The sequence below is a fragment of the Pleurodeles waltl genome, unplaced genomic scaffold, assembly GCF_031143425.1.
Source record: "Pleurodeles waltl isolate 20211129_DDA unplaced genomic scaffold, aPleWal1.hap1.20221129 scaffold_89, whole genome shotgun sequence".
NCBI lineage: Eukaryota > Metazoa > Chordata > Amphibia > Caudata > Salamandridae > Pleurodeles > Pleurodeles waltl.
This window is the reverse complement of record NW_027150402.1, coordinates 815,787-833,992: the sequence shown is the minus strand read 5'-3', so window position 1 is coordinate 833,992 and position 18,206 is coordinate 815,787.

Here is an 18,206-nt window from a genome sequence, read left to right as displayed (position 1 = left end):
ATCCATCCATCCACCCATTCATCCAACCATCCACCTACCCTCCTTTTCACTCATCCATCCTTGTATCCATCCTTTCACTCATCCATCCAGTCTTTCAACTCTTCATCCATCCTGCCTTTCACTCCATCCACCATCCATTTACCCTTTTACCCCATCTATCCATTCATTCATTGTGAAGGTGACATCCACATTTTCATCTTCACATTGTCATCCATTCAGTCTCTCGTCCAAGATTCAGTATCTCATCCATCCTTTCACACATCCATCCTTCCTTTCACTCAATCAATGTATCTATCTATCCACCCCTTCATTCAATACCTGTCTGCTATTTCACTCACTCACTCACACACCCATCTATTCTATTCTATTCTTTCACTCACTCACTGTTACACCCCTTCACGTAAACTATGAGCCTTTGTCTGCTGAGCTGCAGACAGAAGAATCCATTAAAAAACCCACCCTGCTGTAGCTGCTAAAGCGTGGGGGGTGTGTGTGGGGGAGTTGACAACACCCCTGCATGCTTCCATTTACTCACTCATACACGCTTTTACTCATTTATCCATACATTCACCTTTTCACCCGGCCATCCATATACCCTTACTTTCGATCATCTATCCTTTCACTTATCCATCCACCTATTTGTCCATAACTCCTTTCACTCAGTCAATCATCCATCCATTCACCATTTCACTCATTCTTCCCTTTTTTATTCATTCTTACATCTGTAATTTCACTCATTCAGCCATGCAGCTATCTATCCACCATTTCACTCACATTCATCTATCCATTTAGCCTTTCACTCATCTCTGTCCTCCCTTTCACGCATCCATCCTTTCATACATTCATCCATCCACCCTTTCAACCCATCCATCCATCCACCCACTCCATCCAGCGTTTGTCTCATCCTTTAACATGTCCACCCATCAATTCATCCATCCACCCATTTATTCATTCATCATTTCTCCTTTTCACTCATCCATCCTTTCACTACTTAAGTCATCATATATCTATCCATCCACCCCTTCACTCATCCAGCCACCATTTCACACATCCACTAATCATCCTCTCATTCACTCACCTTCCCATCCTTTTGCGTTAATTAGGAGCCTTAGTCTGCTGACTTGAAAAACCCCAGCCCGCTGCAGCTGCTAAAGAGAGGGAGGATTAACGAGGGCCTGGAGGGTGTTTGTTGAGATCGGAATGTGTGGACGGTGATGAGGGTGCAGAGAGCCCTTGTGCGGAGCTGAGAAGTATGTGGATGTAGGGTAGAGATCCGATGCAGCATGAAGAGCAGATGTAGAGCGGATGTACAGGGTGAACAGTGCATGAGGAGCACGGAACAGAGTGGAAACTCTAGAAAGGAACGTGAATTAAAAAAATACCTTGCTGAAGCGAGATGTAGAAGAAAAAAGGAAAATGTGTTGATAGGAGAGAAATGAAACATCGTAAAAGTCTGAGAGTGAGAGGCATTCCTAAACCCCCAATTAAAAAATTACTAAACTAGCTCAGCTCTCACCTAGGGGGAGGGTGAGTTCCATGCCTCGCTCACGTCGATTATCTCGCCTCCCTTTGCTATATTTTCCTACTCCCTTTCCCCTTCTGCCAGATTACTGTACTTCATTCAAAACCCTGCACCTTTCCTCGTCTTCATCTCTAAAGAGACACGTCAAGCAGCTGGTGTAATTCTTTCAACTATAGCTCTGTGTACGCTCCTGCTACAAATTTCCCTCGTTTTCAGGTACAACAAAGGCCGGCCAGTTGTGATGGAGTAAAGGCGTGCTTGTTTTGGACACCACAATCGCCTTAACTGATTGGCTGAAACAGCCCGGGAGGTGGGGACAGGTGAGCAAGGTTGGTTGCAGGACAGCCTCTATTTCATTTCAACAAACTTTATTGAACACACAGGGCCAACTTTAGCACTGGTGACGCTGTGTGCGACTCATCTCTCCAGGGCCCCTGTTCACATACATTTAACTTGTTTTCAAGGGATTGTAAAGTCCGGTTTTACTAATCCACTCAGCTAGCTATATAAAATATATTTCTGCTCTTTGAAACATCTACGCTACTTTATGACCACTTTATGGCAAGTCAAAACTGTGACAAAACTCCAGTCTCTCTCCCTAACAGGATCATTATTCACAAGAGGTGTCTTGACATTTTAATTGCGTCCTGAAGGCTGGACGCACATTAGGAACTTTTCAGGTGGTGCAAGTTTAGTAAGTTATTGCTAAACACAGGGCCCCCTCAGGTCAGCGCGCCCCCAAGCCAGGGCACCAGCACACCTCGCCCTCCCCTAAAGAGGCCCTGTGAACACGAGAGTAACAAGAAAACAGGAAAACCGATTTAGTTCCAAACGGAAAAAGAATCTGAACCTATAGTTTAAAAGAATAATAGACTGTAGACCCGGGATCTGGAAATGAGATGATATGACCGCAGAAGAGTTTATTAAAGTGTGCAATGATGCAGTCTACAATACGCACCCATAAAGAAATCTGTACTGATATGATTGAAGCATCTTTGCCATAACTCACTCCTCAGCGCCACAACTGAATTTTAGAGCCGGTGTGTGATCCCATAGCCACATTAGAGGAAACAAAATATGGGAAAACTAATTTAATGAAATAAAATTTTAAGAAAACACAACCAAACCAAAAATAAAAGAAAACATTTGAAAGGAATGATTAATTATTTAGTCCAATTGATGCAGGAATGGCGGAAATAGAGGCATCCAGGGCAAAGGAAATGTCAATGGGAAAAGGTCCAACACCCAAATATCTGATTGGTGCAGTGAAGTAGATGTTTGGTTGGTTGTAAGCGCCTTCGACAGACTTCCTTTCCTATCACGAACTGCATTCTGGAACATGTAGTTGTATATTTGGATTCCTTCTCAATACCAAAATCCATGGAAAAAGGCGCAGAGTAACATAATTGTTTCTTTGTATAATAGTTTTTCAATCTGCATAGCACAGAGGCCTCAGTAGCTTTTTCATCATATGCACTTTTTTAATAGAAGTATAATGCCTTCCACAACATTTCCATAGCACTTTGTGAAAATATCCACATAGCTCTACCATAGCTACCAAATTTGCTTATGTGCTTATGTGTGACATTCCCATGATTCCTATGAACATAGGAGTGACATTTTACAGCCAAATGTGTGACACTTTGAGTCACACGTATCTTTTACTGTCTTTAATACAATTAATGACTTGCACGGTCAAAATGCATTTGCAGTTGTAGGGTGAGACCTCATAGCATTAAAAGTGGACATTATTCCCTACACCGCCAACCAGGATTCGTTACTCTTTCTCGCTCTTTACACACAGAAAGACATCTGCAGAGGGATTACATTTACCAATTGAGTTTCACAATGCAAAATAGTGCATTTCCCACCGATAACTTGAACTTGCATTGTTCATTTAAAGTGTTTGCGTTATTTTAACCGTAGCTGATTTGAGGTGAAAGACCAACAAAAATACAAACAGAATAATTTTGTCTGTTATTCTGTTTTTGCCTAACCCATCCCACGCTCTAACACTGCCTCATTCGAGCTTAGTGCTCTGCTGCCAGACTTATTGGTACCACCAAGACATGACTGCCAGGGCAGGCTAAGACTCAACCAGCAGAAAACATCTTTTATCTGCAACTGTGCTGGGGTGGGGCACTGAATACATACATGGTGCTGCCATTGACAGCCGTACTACTATTAGTGCAGCATGTACTCACAGGGCCTGGTGGAATCATGGTAATAATGCCATCAGCGCTGCTCAGGAGGGGAAATGTATGTCAGCTGAGGGATGGCTAGTACTTTTTAAGTGTGCACTCTGACACACCTGACTACTGAGACCTGACTACTGAGACCCCACACTCGAGACAGGAGGGCAGGTGAGGCCTACAACCTGACTCTTAAGTTAGTATGCAGAGGGTTGGGCAGTATGTCTAAAGGCCTGGAGGGGCTGGCTGGAGTCAGGGACGACCCTAGCGCTGATGGCGCCCTGTGCGACAATGTTTGTTGGAGCCCTTCAATTCCCACCTCCACCACTGATTCCTTCTCTGCCACCCTTAACAGCGCCCCTCAAGTTTCCATAAGTGCCCCTCAAGTTTCCATAAACACTCTCTCTCAGATGCATTTAATTTGTTTTATAGCGCCACTCATACCAGTATAGGATATCAGAGCACTTTACATTGCACAAACATTGCACAGAGACAATCAATCATAGATGTGCAAATCAGTGTATAAGAAATGTTACATAAGACAGAGGACTACAGGGTGTAGGAATCTCATATCCTCCATACTGGTAGGGTGTATAGTTTGAGTGCTTGGTCTGGAGAAGCACAAATTCAGAATTTAAAATGTAACACCGTGGTTGGGGGTTCTGTTTAACAATAAGTAAGAATTCATTTCTACCCAAATGAACCCTTTTTGCAACTTTAGGATAATGAAAGACTGAGGAAAAAATCTCTCTTCTCTATACCTTGTAGTATGCATGCAGATCTTTGATAAGAGTTAATAGCTTGCTGTTCTATATTAGGATTGTAACTTCTTAACTGCAAGTCATAAAAGAACCTCTCCGATAAAAGTAGTAACACACTGACCTATTTGCATTATATGCACTTGGGCCCATATTTAATGGAAAACGACTGAGCTGAATGCTGCGCCAAAATTGGCAGCACCGCGCTCTGTCATTTTCACAATGCAGTGATGCGCTGTATTTAATTGAAAACGGAGCACCCCTGTGTTGTCCCCTGCGCTAGCACTAAATTGAGCTGCCTAGCACCAACGCAGGCATCCTTGCACCATTGTGCAAGGATGCCTGCGTTGAGGGGTTTAATTGTTTATGTGCAGGAAGGTGTCCCTTCCCGCACAGAAACAATCACTAATGGTGATTTGGCACTTCTGTGTGTGCAGAATGCAGCACACACAGAAGTGCCAAAGCGTCATTTTGAAATTATTGTTTATGTGCAGGAAGGGACACCTTCCCGCACATAAACTATCATGTCTGGAATTTTGCTCTTTCTATGCATGCTGCAGAATGCAGCACACATAGAAAAGGCAAAAAATGAGGAGGAATAAAGTATTTCTCCTTGTTGCGCCTTGCTAATGCCTCCCCTGGGGTGGCGTTAGATTTTGGCGCTGCCTCAGATTTATGAAAACTCGTGAATATGAGGCAGCGTCAAAATGCAATGGGTGTTGCTGTGGCACACCCCTTCCACACAAAGGGCTGCATCTGAAGGAGCCGTATTTGCAAGGTGGCGTTAAGCCACTGTAGGAAGGTAGCCTCTTTCTAGCCTTGTTACCCCCACTTTTGGCCTGTTTGTGAGTTTATGTCAGGGTGTTTTTACTGTCTCACTGGGATCCTGCTAGCCAGGACCCCAGTGCTCATAAGTTTGTGGCCTACATGTGTTCCCTGTGTGGTGCCTAACTGTATCACTGAGGCTCTGCTAATCAGAAACCTCAGTGTTTATGCTCTCTCTGCTTTTAAAATTGTCACTGCAGGCTAGTGACTAATTTTACCAATTCTGATTGGCACACTTGAACACCCTTATAATTCCCTGGTATATGGTACCTAGGTACCCAGGGTATTGGGGTTCCAGGAGATCCCTATGGACTGCAGCATTTCTTTTGCCACCCATAGGGAGCTCAGACAATTCTTACACAGGACTGCCACTGCAGCCTGAGTGAAATAACGTCCACAGATGGTGCCCTCCTTGCATAAGCCAGTCTACACCGGTTCAGGGATCCCCCCAGCCCTGTTCTGGCACAAAACTGGACAAAGGAAAGGGGAGTGACCACTCCCCAGACCAGGACCTCCCAGGGGAGGTGCCCAGAGCTCCTCCAGTGTGTCCCAGACCTCTGCCATCTTGGATGCAGAGGTGTGAGGGCACAATGGACAGCTCTGAGTGGCCAGTGCCAGCAGGTGACGTGAGAGACCCCTCCTGATAGGTGCTTACCTTTCTTTGTAGCCAATCCTTGTCTGAGGGCTATTTAGGGTCTCTCCTGTGGGCATCTCACCAGATAACGAATGCAAGAGCTCACCAAAGTTCCTCTGCACTTCCCTCTTCGACTTCTGCCAAGGATCGACCGCTGACTGCTGCAGGACGCCTGCATAACCGCAACAAAGTAGCAAGAAGACTACCAGCAACATTGTAGCGCCTCATCCTGCCGGCTTTCTCGACCGTTTCCTGGTGGTGCATGCTCTGAGGGCTGTCTGCCTTCACCCTGCACTGGAAGCCAAGAAGAAATCTCCCGTGGGTCAACGGAATTTTTCCCCTGCTAACGCAGGCACCAAACTTCTGCATCACTGGTCCTCTGGGTCCCATCTCATCCTGACGAGCGTGGTCCCTGGAACACAGGTGCTGGGTCCAAGTGTCTTCGACAGTCCAGTGGCCCTTCTGTCCAAATTTGGTGGAGGTAAGTCCTTGCCTCCCTAGTTACCTCCTAAGGGAGTATATCCTCTGAGATACTTTTGGCATAATGTCACTAACATAAAATAAGATATAGTGCTAAGTGGTATAGTAGGAGCTTTGCATGTCTCCTAGTTCAGCCTAAGCTGCTCTGCTATAGCTGCCTCTATTGGCCTAAGTTGCTAGAACACCTCTAATCTACTAATAAGGGATAACTGGACCTGGCACAAGGTGTAAGTACCACAAGGTACCCACTATAAGCCAGGCCAGCCTCCTACATTAAACGTGACTTAACGCCACCTTGTAAATACGGCGCAGGGCATTGTGCAACCGGACCGTCACAAAAAGTGACGCTCCGGTGGAGCTAGGGGCTCATAAATAAGCCCCTTAATATGCATGGTACATGCTCTTTGCAGCAGGCATAGTCACCCTCTGCGCTACCTTAAAACATCCACTAGATAATCCAATCTCTCACCACTCAGAACATTAATCACCAGAGTTATCTTGACATATTTATTGTTGCCTGAAAAAGACTGGAGGCAAGAAACGTCAGTGCTTTTAAAACCATAATATACTTGTAACCATGGTGCCCCAACTGAAGTCAGCATCTGGTTCTGTGGCACCGGTTGCACTGCCCTAGAGCCAGTCCTGGCTGGAGTACAGAAGAGAAACCATTGTAGTGAACCATAAACCCAGTGGCATAACAAAACTTAAGGTGATGCTACTTCCCAGCTGCACCAGGGCAAATGTTTAGCTACTTGGCCTAAAGTTTGTACATTGGACTTTTTTCCAGCATCAGGATGCCCCAGCCTTTGGCTTTCTAAGGTAAGACCGTTGACAGTGAGAGGGGTGTGGTCTGGGGTGATGCCCAATAACAATATCTATGGGGAAGTAACACCAAGCAACTTTGCTTGATAACAGGCGATGGTGCATAATGTTGGACTCAGAATCTGATTAGCAAACATGTTTATGGTAGGGTCTCTGATGGAGACCATGGGCAAGAGGCAAAAGTCACCATTGTAGGAATGGTTTCCATTTTTTTTTTACTTTGCAGTACTGCACTTTACACAGTTAAAAAAGCATGTAAAGTTTCAAGTTGCCCGAGTCTGCAACCCCTTGTTAAAATATCAAGTGGCTAAATTTCACAGAATGTGCAGTATAGTTTGCATTCTTTGATAATTTGATTTTTCCCAGCTGCATGGTTTAGACAATACTGCTCAATAAGTTCATACTCGATTACTGCCTAATCCCATTGGCCCTACATACAATTGATCAATTGGAATCTAAACTAACATGTTTTTAACACTTTATCACAATATACTTGTTATTACTGATTATTATAAATAAAATGATGTAAAAAAACTCCAAAAATATTTACCTGTGACTGTTCTTACATATCTTATGAACCACACTGTATGCTAATTTGCATTTTAAAAAAAACCTCTTTTAATGACTAAATAGTGTTCACTGAGTAGTAATCAGAAAATAATTCTAAAATCACACCACAGGTCGGACCTTTCTTACAAAAATGTAGCCAAAATAGTAGGTGTATTCTTGGGTTAATCAGCAAATCATTCTCAAAACATGTTAGAAAGAAATGATGCTTGTGGAGTTTTATATATATATATTTTCAAATCATCAAGAACAGATTGGATCTTATGAAATAATCAGATACTCATTCTTAAATCCTCCTGAAATCATCAGTAATAGTCACACCTTGTGAAGTCATCAGGTACTCATTCTGAAATCATCCTGAAGTTATCAGGAAAGTCGCACCTTTTAAAGTCATCAGATAGTCATTTTTAAATCCTCCTCAAGTCATCAGAAATAGTCCCACCTTGTGAAGTCATCAGATGCTTATTTTTAAATCCTCCTGAAGTCATCAGGAATAGTCACACCTTGTGAAGTAATCAGATACTCATTTTCAAGTCATCCTCGAATCATCAGGCTTAAGTTTCTAAACTTTGCTGATGACTTCAAGAGCTTGATGATGTCTGATGATACAAAAATGACTTCTACAGTAGTTGGATGATCACCCAATGACTCTGGGGTGGCTTCTAAAGTAATCCTGTTTGACCTGGGTATAGCTGAACTAGAAGGTGAGAGGGATATGAGATAGCCGCCTTAATTTTAAGCAGTTTTATGTATTTCTAGCCTACTGGAAGTTTATTTGTACTGACTTCTCAGGGGGGGTAATATTAGTATTTTAGCATGATTGTTTTTCAATATTTAACAGGCCAGTCTGTTTTACAATTTTTAAACCTTTTACAAAGCAATCATATTCAAACTTCTCATAAGCTTACCTCTGTTTGTCCTCCTTTTCTCTGCATGTCCCCGTGTCTCCTCCGGTCAGTGGTCAGAGGCTGGTGGTAGCAGGGGCGGCAGTAGCCATTTTCACTCTGGTTTTTCGGCACCCGAGCGGGGGCCACCTTTGGAGGTCAACCCTCTAGTGGCCTGACTCTCCCAGACCAGGGAAACCTATTTCTTCCGGCAATGCTGCGACAGCGCAGCTGAACTAGAAGATGAGAGGGTCACGAGATAGCCGCCTTAATTTTAAGCAGTTTTATGTATTTTTATTTGTACGGACTTCTCAGGGGGGTAATATTAGTATTTTAGCAGGATTGTTTTTCAATATTTAACAGGCCAGTCATTTTTACAATTTTTAAACCTTTCACAAGGCAATCATATTTAAACTTCTCATAAGCTCTCTGTTTGTCCTCCTTTTCTCTGCCTGCCCCTGTGTCTCCTCCGGTCCGTGTTCAGAGGCTGGTGGTAGCAGGGGCGGCAGTAGCCATTTTCACTCTGGTTTTTCGGCTCCCGAGCAGGCGCCATCTTTGGAGGTCTGCCCTCTAGTGGCCTGACTCTCCCAGACCAGGGAAACCTATTTCTTCTGACAATACTGCGACTGCGCAGCGGGCGCGCCTAAGGCAAGCCCATCTGCGGCCGGCCGCGTCTAGGGGCCAGTAATCATGCCCAAATCAGGTCAGAGCGAATTACTTATGATGCAGATTTTTTACTTTCTCTTAGGCACACCTCTCTACCTATAGTCAAGGAATGGGAGACAGCACACATGATGAGTTCAGGCAGCTTAACTACAGAACTCCCCTATATTGGGAATCGCTTGCATAACTCTCTGCAAAGCAGGTTCCTACTGATCAATTGCAGATCATTAGCTGCCCACAAGTTAGACATTAATTTGCTCTTGGACACCCAGAAACCAACAGCACTGTTCCCTACCGAAACCTGGTTACATGAAGGCTCAGGAACAGATGTGTCACTGGCTTTGCCCAGTGTAGGAGGCTGGCCTGGCTTGTACTGGGTACCAGAGGTACTTACATCTTGTGCCAGGTCCAGTTATCCCTTATTAGTGTAGAAGAGGTGTTTCTAGCAGCTTAGGCTGATAGAAAGTAGCTATAGCAGAGCAGCTTAGGCTGAACTAGGAGACATGCAAAGCTCCTACTATACCACTGGTGTCATATGCACAATATCATAAGAAAACACAATACACAGATATACTAAAAATAAATGTACTTTATTTTTATGACAATATACCAAAAGTATCTCAGTGAGTACCCTCAGTATAAGGATGCCAAATATACACAAGATATATGTACACAATACCAAAATTATGCAGTAATAGCAAAAGGAAGTAATGCAAGCAGTGTAAAGTTACAATAGATTGCAATAGGAGCACATAGGTATAGTGGCAACACAAACCATATACTCCAAAAGTGGAATGCGAACCACGAATGGACCCCAAACCTATGTGAGCTTGTAGAGGGTCGCTGGGACTGTAAGAAAACAGTGAGGGTTAGAAAAATAGCCACCCCAAGACCCTGTAAGGTAGGTGTAAAGTGCACCTACAACCCCCAGAGAGCACAGAAATCGTGATAGGGGGATTCTGCAAGGAAAACCAACACCAGCAATGCAACAACAGTGGATTTCCGGACCTGATTACCTGTAAGACAAGGGGACCGAGTCCAAGAGTCGCAACAGTGTCGAGAGTGGGCAGGAGCCCAGGAAATGCCAGCTGAGGGTGCAAGGAAGCTGCCACCGGATGGAAGAAGCTTGGTGTTTTGCAAGAACGAAGAGGACTAGGAACGTCCCCTTTGGAGGATGGATGTCCCACGTCGTGAAGAAGCTTGCAGAGGTGTTCCCACGCAGAAAGACCGCAAACAAGCCTTGCTAGCTGCAAGGGTCGCGGTTAGGGTTTTTGGATGCTGCTGTGGCCCAGGAGGGACTAGGATGTCGCCACTTGGATGAGGAGACAGAGGGGGCGCCCAGCAAGTCAGGGAGCCCTCACAGAAGCAGGCAGCACCCGCAGAAGTACCGGAATAGGCACTTAGAAGAGGAGTGCACCGGAGTCCACCCGAAGTCAGAAAAGGGAGTCCCACGACGCCAGAGGACATCTCAGAAGCTTGTGCACTTCAGGTTAGAGTGTCGGGGACCCAGGCTTCGCTGTGCACAAAGGAAATCCTGGAAGAGTGCACAGGAGCCGGAGCAGCTGCAAATCACGCGGTACCCAGCAATGCAGTCTACCGTGGGGAGGCAAGGACTTACCTCCACCAAACTTGGACTGAAGAGTCACTGGACTGTGGGAGTCACTTGGACAGAGTTGCTGAGTTCCAGGGGCCACGCTCGTCGTGCTGAGAGGGGACCCAGAGGACCGGTGATGCAGTCTTTTGTTGCCTGCGGTTGCAGGGGGATGATTCCGTCGACCCACAGGAGATTTCTTCAGAGCTCCTGGTGCAAGAAGGAGACAGGCTACCCCCAGAGCATGCACCACCAGGAAACAGTCGAGGAAGCCGGCAGGGTGAAGCGATACAAGGTTGCAGTAGTCGTCTTTGCTACTTTGTTGCGGTTTTGCAGGCGTCCTGAGCAGTCAGCGGTCGATCCTTTGGCAGAAGGTGAAGAGGGAGATGCAGAGGAACTCTGGTGAGCTCTTGCATTCAGTATCTGAAGAATTCCCCAACGCAGAGACCCTGAATAGCCAGAAAAGGAGGTTTGACTACCTAGGAAGGAGAATAGGCTAGTAAGAAAGGTAAGAGCCTATCAGAAGGAGTCTCTGACGTCACCTGATAGCACTGACCACTCAGAGCAGTCCAGTGTGCCAGCAACACCTCTGTTTCCAAGATGGCAGAGGTCTGGGGCACACTGGAGGAGCTCTGGGCACCTCCCCTGGGAGGTGCAGGTCAGGGGAGTGGTCACTCCCCTTTCCTTTGTCCAGTTGCGCGCCAGAGCAGGGCTGGGGGATCCCTTAACCGGTGTAGACTGGCTTATGCAGAGATGGGCAGCATCTGTGCCCATCAAAGCATTTCCAGAGGCTGGGGGAGGCTACTCCTCCCCAGCCATCACACCTATTTCCAAAGGGAGAGGGTGTCACACCCTCTCTCAGAGGAAATCCTTTGTTCTGCCTTCCTGGGCCAGGGCTGCCTGGACCCCAGGGGGGCAGAAACCTGTCTGAGGGGTTGGCAGCAGCAGCAGTGCAAACCCTGAAAAGGCAGTTTGGCAGTACCCGGGTTCTGTGCTAGAGACCCGGGGGATCACAATTCCATGATCTTAGACATGTTACATGGCCATGTTCGGAGGTACCATTGTGACTCTGTACATAGGTAGTGACCTATGTACAGTGCACGCGTGTAATGGTGTCCCCGCACTCACAAAGTCCGTGGAATTTGCCCTGAACGATGTGGGGGCACCTTGGCTAGTGCCAGGGTGCCCACACATTAAGTAACTTTGCACCCAACCTTCACCAGGTGAAGGTTAGACATATAGGTGACTTATAAGTTACTTAAGTGCAGTGGTAAATGGCTGTGAAATAACGTGGACGTTATTTCACTCAGGCTGCACTGGCAGGCCTGTGTAAGAATTGTCAGATCTCCCTATGGGTGGCAAAAGGAATGCTACAGCCCATAGGGATCTCCTGGAACACCAATACCCTGGGTACCTCAGTACCATATACTAGGGAATTATATGGATGTACCAGTATGCCAATGTGAATTGGTGAAATTGGTCACTAGCCTGTTAGTGACAATTTGGAAAGCAGAGAGAGCATAACCACTGAGGTTCTGGTTAGCAGAGCCTCAGTGAGACAGTTAGGCATCACACAGGGAACACATACATATACGCCACAAACTTATGAGCACTGGGGTCCTGGCTAGCAGGGTCCCAGTGACACATAACAAACATACTGACAACATAGGGTTTTCACTATGAGCACTGGGCCCTGGCTAGCAGGATCCCAGTGAGAAAGTGAAAACACCCTGACATATACTCACAAACAGGCCAAAAGTGGGGGTAACAAGGCTAGAAAGAGGCTACTTTCTCACACCCAGTCACTATTCAATCATTGGTGTGGACAGAGTGGGGGTGAAAGGAGGAGGAATCGCCATTATTTTCAAGGACACGCTTAAGGTCACCTCATCCCCATGTGACATCCTAGATTGTGAGGGTTTATTCTTTTCTTTTCTCTTAACCCCCAGCTTTAGTTTCTCAGGAGCCCTAACCTACCGTCCTCCGGGAGCAGTGCAACGTTTTATAGAAGTATTCCCAGAATAAGTTGCTGAGTTTATTTGTAATAAGCCTAATTTTACTATTTTAGTGGACTTTAATATACACGTAGAGAATGAGGACATAACCACGGTCCGTAAATTTCTGTCTGACATGAAAGCTCTGTACCTCTCACAACTAATTACAGGTCTGACACAAAACAAAGGCCACACGATTGATCTGATTTTTAGTAATATAACGAATGTTACGGTCTTTCCTTTGACCCCCTTAGCATGGACAGACCACTTCTTAATCAATTTTAGTCTTCCCATCCAGCAGGCTGGAAAATCTTTGCTGACTATATCTCAACCCCACAGACGTTGGCATACGTTAAATGTCATTGACTGGTTTAATATACTAACTAACACTAAACCCACTGTGAATGAGAACTTGAGTAGTTCTATAGATTCTGTAAATAACTGGATCACGAATAGTTTGGACGACCTCATACCTTACACAGTGAGGCAGGGGGCATCCACCAGAAAGAAAAGGGAACCTTGGTTCTCTCCTCAGCTGCTTTCACTCAAAAAAAGACTGCAAAAGGTTGGAAATGAGAGGGAGAAAATCATATAGGGCCTCCGCTAAACAAGACTATAGGAGAGGCATTAGACATTTCAATTCGGAAATTAAAGTAGATCAAAGAAATTTTTATTCTGCAATAATTAAACAGAATGCTAATTCACCTAAAGCAATCTTTCATATGTTAAGAGATATTGCTTCTCCTCAGCTTCTGGTAAAAGAGGTAGAAGCTTCTCACAAGCATAGTAATGACTTAGCCTCCTTTTTTCAGGATAAAATTACTGAGATCTACTCAGCTTTTCAGGCCAACCCTACAAGTCACGAAAATAGGGAGATACAATCCTTTAATATGAGAGTCAGGTTCTCAGATTTCCCCCGACCATGTCCGAATGTGCCATAAGATCAATGGGCTCTCTCAAATAAGGCTCTCCCCTCAATCCTGGCTCTCCGGCGATCCTAGCCCAAGGATCCCCAATAATAGCACCGATTCTCACTAAGTTATTATTTTACAAAACTATGGACCCATCTCCCTGCTGCCAGCCTTTGCTAAAATATTAGAAAAACTTGTAAATAGCCAGTTTTCTACCTATCTTGAGGACAATAATATTTTACACCCCTCCCAAATGGGTTTTAGACCCTTGCACACTACTGAATCGGCTCTGATTGCTGTGATGGAGGGGGCTAGACGACGCCTTGATGATGGTCAGGCATCGACAACAGTGCTACTGGACTTGAGTGCCGCCTCTGATACAGTAGACCATAGTATCCTTCTCCGGCGGATGAAGAAGATAGGAGTCACGGGGACTATGCTAAGTTGGTTTGGTGAGTTTTTAAGCACACGGTCATTCCAGGTACTAGATAGATCTACTCACGCAGTTTTAACAGTAGATGGGGCCTACCTCAGGGCTCCTCCCTTAACCCTTCATTGTTCAATATTTATATGTGGCCTCTTGCTAAGGTTGTGGAGCCTTTTGGCCTCTCTTTGATAACCTACGCCCATGATACACAATTGGTGTTTTCTCTGACTTCCAGCCACAACTCCTTAGACACATCACTGGGCCCCTGCCTATGTGCAATATCCAATTGGATGTCAGACTGTAAACTTAAACTTAATGCAGACAAAACGGAGGTCATGTTTCTGGGCTCTCAAGTTCCTTTAACGCCATCTTCCTTTGCTCTGCCTTCTTTGAGAGAGCTTCCAGCACCCAAGGAACATATTAAAAGTCTTGGGATTTGGCTTGACCCATTGCTAGCCATGGACCAACAGGCAAAGAAAACCTCAGCCTTGTGCTTTGGCACATTCAGACTCCTGAGGAAGGTGTTTAAAATCCTTCCATTTGTGGCCAAGAGATTAATAATTCAGGCATTGATTAGTTCTCGTCCTGACTATGGTAATTTCCTCTTTTTAGGTTCTCCAAAGTATGTAAAGAGGAAACTCTAAGTGGTACAGAACGCCGCCGCTAGACTGCTTTTTAATATCCCCAAACATGAATCAGTTAAAATCGGCATATCACACCCTGCATTGACTCCCAGTCGAGCAGCGAATCAAATTTAAGGCCCTATGTTACATACATAGAGCCCTACATGACAAAGGGCCCCCACATCTGCATTCTCTGGCCACGCTTTATAAGCCCTCGAGACACCTTAGGTCCTTATCAGCAGCTTTAGCAGCAATCCCCTCTGTAAAAAAGGCCAGATGGGGTGGAAGATAGAAAGCTATGGAATTCATTGCCTTTATCCTTGCGGCTCACTGGCCAGGAATTAATTTTTAGGCGGCTACTGAAAACATGGCTATACTGATCTCTTGTATATTTTGCCGATAGGTTCTGCTGAAGTGCTGGGAGGCCTCCGGGTAGCTTTGCGCTATATAAATTGACTTAACATAACTAGTACTTGCAAGACAAATGTATTTCCCATTGCCATTGTTCATATTTTCACTGATGAGAAACACTCTCAGCCAAAATAAATCTTTTAGCCTTAACAGAAATTAAAGGTGAAAATGGTGAAAACGGTGTATGAACAATTCAGGTTTAAATGCTGCTTGTACTACATAAATTTGATCCCAACTTGCCTTCACTCGAGTGAATAGATTCATTACCGTCTATTGCTTATCTACTGAAATTAGAACTCAACTCATCACTTGCAGAGGGTTTCCATTTAACTGCTCACGTAAGATGCGCCTCTGAGTAAACGGATGATTTATGTATAGTGTAATAATATCCATTTTAAAGCAACAGAATATTGATATTTGTCTAAATAGTCCGTGCATTTGTCTCGCAAATAAATCCGAGTTTGTCATGCCACAGCTCCATCAAACTGCTCACAGGTCCTAGTGCTAACGAACCTCTCGATTGGAGTCGCAAGACCTCTGCCAGAACAGCTAACAGCCGCTCTTGTGCCACGGCTCTTTGCTCAGTTGCCTTGTTTCATGATTTTAAAAAAGACCGAAGGAGCAGTGACCACATGTATATATTTACAGATGAGTCTGCGTTTGATTTATTATGTGTATGTGGCTTGCCAGTGACACTATTAGTTGGCTCACTTGTCTTAAGTTACGCAGGAAAAGTTGCCTTTATCAGATTACATGCATCCCCTTGGATGTTTAGAACATAACACAAAATGCTGCCTCGTCCTTTGTGAGATGATTAACACTTTGGTAAATTGATGTAGATGGATAACAGGTATTTTATTCTATATATATTTAAATTAGGAATCTTTAGTGTACCGCAGCTTTGTATCATGTAGGTACCATCTGATAGAATTTTCTAGCGCAGATTCCTTCACCTTATAATGTTCCCCAGGCATCAGACTAGATCTGGAAAATCTTGAGCAGTACCTCTGTGCACCCATTACCTCTTTATTGACGACCTTTTTCAATGTTTTACTGATGCTTTTTTTTTAGCTTTGCTCCCAGTGTGCTTTAGGGATGGCCTTTAGAAACCTGTAGGTTTTAAGCCTTGGGGTGCCACAGGCTGTCAGACCCCCACTTGGTTTGTTTGTGCTGCCTGAAATCGTCCCACAAATCCAAGACCTGGCAGCTGAGATCCTAGACATTACACTGCCCACAGTGGAAGTCAAGACTTGACAGAGGTGCTTCATCCTGGGGTATCCCTAACTGAACCCTTACTACCCTCACTGATGTCCTGCTGGGGGCCTCAGCCAAGCCCCACACAGGCTTTCCCCATCACATCACTGGATAGGGATTTCAAGAGACTGGACACCTTTGGGAAGAAGATTATTTTCTTCCACCAGTTCTGCATAGTGGTCAGTGAAAACCTCATGTCTCTTGGACCCATATTCCCATACAGTATGGGGCTCTGTTGTGCAAGTGCTGCCCATGGTCTCAGAGGAGGCCTGAGCCATTCTGACCGAAGCTATTGATGGTGGCAGGGACGTAGCAAAGTGCACAATCTATTGCGGACTGTGCTTGACCAACTCACTAGCTAGAGCCATTGCTTTCTCAATGGTGTTCCAACATAATGGCTGGCTGAGATCCACTTGCATCTCGGGGGATGTCCAGGCACTGGTTATAGACATGCCCTTTAACAGCACTTGCCTGTTTGGCTATCAGGCTTATACGGTGCTTGAGTGCTAAAGAACAGAAGGGTACTGCCAGATTGTTGGGACTCTCCATTGCCCCACAACAACTGTACTCTGCCTATTACTCCTTCTGTTGCTATGGCAGGGGTTTCCAGCTACATCCCTTTCCACCCAGCCACCACAGCCAACAGACTACCCAGTCCTTTTGGGGCTGCTGCCTGTCTTCCATAACCCACCTGGACCCAGTCATCCTGACCCCCTGGCAGCCACAGCCTCCAAATCCCCTGCCCTATGCCCTCACATAATCATGGGCAACCGGATGGCAGCAGGATCATACACCACCTGCTCCGCAGACAAGCCATCACTTTGAACAAGTGAGTGCTCCAAATTGTTCAGCTCCCGATGCCTATGTTACACCAGGAAGTGCAAGCTCTTTCGGCCAAAGGAGCAATCGAGAGGGTGCCAACATCAGAAATAGGTTGTGGTTGTTATTCCTGCTACTTTTCTGTGTCAAAGAAGGACGGAGACCTGCCTCCCATTCTAGAGCTGTGCCCCCTCAGCGCCTTCCTGAAGAAATACGTTGAGAATGCTCAATCTCACTCAGGTCCTGTCTGCTTTAGACCCTAGAGATTAGATGGTATTATTAGACCAGCAGGATGCCTATTTTCATATTCTTGTCCTGTAGACCCAGCGGCGCTACCTCCAGTTCCCAGTGGGCCACGAGCACTTTGTTTGCTATGTTCCCCTGCGGTCATATCAGTGCCTGCTGGTGTTAACAAAAGTGCAAGGTGGTTGCAGCCCATCTGTGGAGGTCAAGGATTCCAGTCTTCCCCTACCTCGACGACTGGCTGTAGAAGGCGGGTTCGGCCCAGGCAGTCGTCACCCACCTCCAGACTATGGCAGACTTCCTGCATTTGCAGAGGTTCAATATCAACATGCCAAAGTCACACTGGACTCCCTATCAGATGTTCCCTCATCTGAGCCATTCTGGACAGAGTGCAGTTCGGCTCCAATCCTCTGCAGCAGCAAGTAAAGGATTTTCAGGCTCTTATTCTGATGTTGAAGCCTCTGTCCTGGATTTTGGTGAGACTGACCCTGAGATAGCCAAGTCTCAGGGCCTCCTGCGTCCTGCTGGAGAAGCATGCCCTCCGGCATATGCAGGCTCTGCAGTGGGACCTGAAGTCTCAGAGGAC